This window comes from Triticum dicoccoides, chromosome 6B (genome assembly GCF_002162155.2).
Source record: "Triticum dicoccoides isolate Atlit2015 ecotype Zavitan chromosome 6B, WEW_v2.0, whole genome shotgun sequence".
Taxonomy (NCBI): domain Eukaryota; kingdom Viridiplantae; phylum Streptophyta; class Magnoliopsida; order Poales; family Poaceae; genus Triticum; species Triticum dicoccoides.
The window spans coordinates 201,706,630-201,711,650 of record NC_041391.1 but is presented as its reverse complement, the minus strand read 5'-3'; positions in this window follow the sequence as shown (position 1 = coordinate 201,711,650).

The following is a 5,021-nucleotide window of genomic DNA, read 5'->3' as shown; positions in this document are numbered from 1 at the left end:
TCTCCTTGCTGGATCAAGGCATGGGAGACGTCACCGGGCTATACGTGTGTTGAACGCGGAGGTGCCGTCCGTTCGGCACTAGGATCATCGGTGATTTGAATCACGACGAGTACGACTCCATCAACCCCGTTCACTTGAACGCTTCCACTTAGCGATCTACAAGGGCATGTAGATGCACTCTCTTTCTACTCGTTGCTGGTCTCTCCATAGATAGATCTTGGTGACACGTAGGAAAATTTTGAATTTCTGCTACGTTCCCCAACAGTGGCATCATGAGCTAGGTCTATTGCGTAGATTCTTTGCACGAGTAGAACACAAAGTAGTTGTGGGCGTTGGTGTTGTTCAATATGCTTACCGTTACTAGTCCAATCTTGTTTCGGCGGTATTGTGGGATGAAGCGGCCCGGACCGACCTTACACGTACTCTTACGTGAGACAGGTTCCACCGATTGACATGCACTTGGTGCATAAGGTGGCTAGCGGGTGCCAGTCTCTCCCACTTTAGTCGGAACGGATTCGATGAAAAGGGTCCTTATGAAGGGTAAATAGCAATTGGCATATCACGTTGTGGTCTTGCGTAGGTAAGAAACGTTCTTGCTAGAAACCCATAGCAGCCACGTAAAACATGCAACAACAATTAGAGGACGTCTAACTTGTTTTTGCAGGGTATGCTATGTGATGTGATATGGCCAAGAAGAATATGATGAATGATATGTGATGTATGAGATTGATCATGTTCTTGTAATAGGATTCACGACTTGCATGTCGATGAGTATGACAACCGGCAGGAGCCATAGGAGTTGTCTTTATTTATTGTATGACCTGCGTGTCATTGAAGAACGCCATGTAAACTACTTTACTTTATTGCTAAACGCGTTAGTCATAGAAGTAGAAGTAGTCGTTGGCGTGACAACTTCATGAAGACACGATGATGGAGATCATGATGATGGAGATCATGGTGTCGTGCCAGTGACGATGATGATCATGGAGCCCCGAAGATGAAGATCAAAAGGAGCAAAATGATATTGGCCATATCATGTCACTATTTGATTGCATGTGATGTTTATCATGTTTATGCATCTTGTTTGCTTAGGACGACGGTAGTAAATAAGATGATCCCTTACAAAATTTCAAGAAGTGTTCTCCCCTAACTGTGCACCGTTGCTACAGTTCGTTGCTTCTAAGCACCACGTGATGATCGGGTGTGATGGATTCTTACGTTCACATACAACGGGTGTAAGACAGTTTTACACAGCGAAAACACTTAGGGTTAACTTGACGAGCCTAGCATGTGCAGACATGGCCTCGGAACACGGAGACCGAAAGGTCGAGCATGAGTCGTATAGTAGATACGATCAACATGAAGATGTTCACCGATGATGACTAGTCCGTCTCACATGATGATCGGACACGGCCTAGTTGACTCGGATCATGTAATCACTTAGATGACTAGAGGGATGTCTATCTGAGTGGGAGTTCATAAGATGAACTTAATTATCTTGAACATAGTCAAAAGACCTTTTTGCAAATTATGTCGTAAGCTCGCGCTTTAGTTCCACTGTTTAGATATGTTCCTAGAGAAAATATAGTTGAAAGTTGATAGTAGCGATTATGCGATCAGTAGAAAGCTTATGTCCTTAATGCACCGCTCAGTGTGCTGAACCCCAACGTCGTTTGTCGATGTTGCGAACATCGGACATACACGTTTTGATAACTACGTGATAGTTCAATTAAATGGTTTAAGTAGAGGCACCAAAGACGTTTTCGAAACGTCGCGGAACATATGAGATGTTTCGAGGGCTGAAATTGGGATTTCAGGCTCGTGCCCACGTCAAGAGGTATAAGACCTCCGACGATTTTCTTAGCCTGCAAACTAAGGGAGAAAAGCTAAATCGTTGAGCTTGTGCTCAGATTGTCTGAGCACAACAATCACTTGAATTGAGTGGGAGTTGATCCTCCAGATGAGATAGTGATGTTTCCCCAAAGTCATTGCCACCAAGCTGCTAGAGCTTCGTGATTAACTATAACATATCAGGGATAGATATGATGATCCTTGAAATATTCATGATGTTTCACACCGCGAAAGTAGAAATCAAGAAGGAGCATCAATTGTTGATGGTTGGTGAAACCACTAGTTTCAAGAAGGGCAAGGGAACAAAGGGATACTTCATGAAACGGCAATTCAGCTGCTGCTCTAGTGAAGAAACCCAAGGTTGAACCCAAACCCGAGACTAAGTGCTTCTATAATAAGGGGAACAACCACTGGAGCAGCATTACCCTAGATACTTGGTAGATGAGAAGGCTGGCAAGGTCGATAGAAGTATATTGGATATACATTATGTTAATGTGTACTTTACTAGTACTCCTAGTAGCACTAGGGTATTGGATACCGGTTCGGTTCCTAAGTGTTAGTAACTCGAAATAAAAGCTACGGAATAAACGGAGACTAGCTAAAGGTGAGCTGACGATATATGTTGGAAGTGTTTCCAAGGTTGATATGATCAAGCATCACACGCTCCCTCTACCACCGAGATTGGTGTTTGCGTTGAGCATAGACATGATTGGATTATGTCTATCACAATACGGTTATTCATTTAAGGAGAATAATGGTTACTCTATTTTTGAATAATACCTTCAATGGTCTTGCACCTAAAGGAATGGTTTATTGAATCTCGGTCGTAGTGATACAAATTTTCATACCAAAAGATATAAGATTGTAATGATAGTAGCACTTACTTGTGGCACTGCCATGTAAGTCATAATGGTATAAAACGCATGAAGAAGCTCCATGTTGATGGATCTTTGGACTCACTCGTTTTTGAAAAGTTTGAGACATGCGAACCATGTCTATTGGTGTATATGCATGAAGAAACTCCATGCAAATGGATCGTTCGGACTCACTTGATTTTGAATCACTTGAGATATGCAAATCATACCACATGGGCAAGATGACTGAAAAGCCTCATTTTCAGTAAGATGGAACAAGATAGCAACTTGTTGGAAGTAACACATTTTGATGTGTGCAGTCGAATGAGTGCTGAGGCATGCAGTGAATATCATTATGTTCTTACTTCACAGATGATTCGAGTAAATGTTGAGTATATTTACTTGATGAAACACAAGTCTGAATTATTGAATGGTTCAAGTAATTTCAGAGTGAAGTAGCAGATCATTGTGACAAAAGGATAAAATGTCTATGATATGATCATAGAGATGAATATCTGAGTTACGAGTTTTGGCACACAATTAAGACATTGTGGAAATTGTTTCGCAATTAATACCGCCTGGAACACCATAATGTGATGGTGTGTCCGAACATCATAGTTGCACCCTATTGGATATGGTGCGTACCATGATGTCTCTTATCGAATTACCACTATCGTTCATGGGTTAGGCATTAGAGACAACCACATTCACTTTAAATAGGGCACCACGTAATTCCGATGAGATGACACCGTATGAATTATGGTTTAGAGAAACCTAAGTTGTCGTTTCTTAAAAGTTTGGGGCTGCGACGCTTATATGAAAAAGTTTCAGGTTGATAAGCTCGAACCCAAAGCGGATAAAATGCATCTTCATAGGAAACCCAAAACAGTTGGGTATACCTCCTAATTCAGATCCGAAAGCAATATGGATTGTTTCTAGAATCGGGTACTTTCTCGAGGAAAAGTTTCTCTCGAAAGAATTGAGTGGGAGGATGGTGGAGACTTGATGAGGTTATTGAACCGTCTCTTCAACTAGTGTGTGACAGGGCACAGGGAGTTGTTCCTGTGGCACCTACACCAATTGAAGTGGAAGCTTATGATATTGATCATGAAACTTCGGATCAAGTCACTCCCAAACCTCGTAGGATGACAAGGATGCGTACTACTTCAGAGTGGTACGTAATCCTGTCTTGAAGGTCATGTTGCTAGACAACAATGAACCTACGAGCTATGGAGAAGCGATGGTGGGCCCGGATTCCGATAAATGGCTTGAGGCCATAAAATCCGAGAGAGGATCCATGTATGAAAACAAAGTGTATACTTTGGCAGAACGGCTCGATGGTCGTAAGGCTAATGAGTACAGATGGATTTCAAAAGGAAGATGGACAATGATGGTAAATGTCACCATTAAGAAAGCTCGACTTGTCGTTAAGATGTTTTCCGACAAGTTCAAGGAGTTGACTACGATGAGATTTTCTCACTCGTAGCGATGCTAAGAGTCTGTTGGAATTATATTAGCGATTACTGCATTATTTATGAAATCTTGCAGATAGGATGTCAAAACATTGTTTCCTCGACGATTTTAATGAGGAAAGGTTGTATGTGATACAACCGGAAGGTTTTGTCAATCCCAAAAGATGCTAATAAGTATGCAAAGCTCCAGCAATCCTTCTAAGGACTGGAGTGAGCAACTCGGAGTTGGAATGTATGCTTTGATGATGATCAAATTTTTTTTGGGTTTGTACAAAGTTTATGAGAAACTTGTATTTCCAAAGAAGTGAGTGGGAGCACTATAGAATTTCTGATGAGTATATGTTGTTGACATATTGTTGATCAGAAATGACGTAGAATTTCTGGAAAGCATATAGGGTTATTTTGAAAGTGTTTTTCAATGGAAAGCCTGGATTAAGCTACTTGAACATTGAGCATCAAGATCTATAAGGATAGATCAAAATGCTTAATAATACTTTCAAATGAGCACATACCTTGACATGATCTTGAAGGTGTTCAAGATGGACCAGTCAAAGAAGGAGTTCTTGCCTGAGTTGTAAGGTACGAAGTTAAGACTTAAAGCTCGACCACGGCAGAATAGAGAGAAAGGACGAAGGTCGTCCCCTATGCTTAAGACGTAGGATCTTCAGTATGCTATGCTGTGTACCGCACCTGAAGTGTGCCTTGCCATGAGACAGTCAAGGGGTACAAGAGTGATCCAAGAATGGCTCACAGGACAGCGGTCAAAGTTATCCTTAGTAACTAGTGGACTAAGGAATTTTCTCGATTATGGAGGTGGTAAAAGAGTTCGTCGTAAAGGTTACGA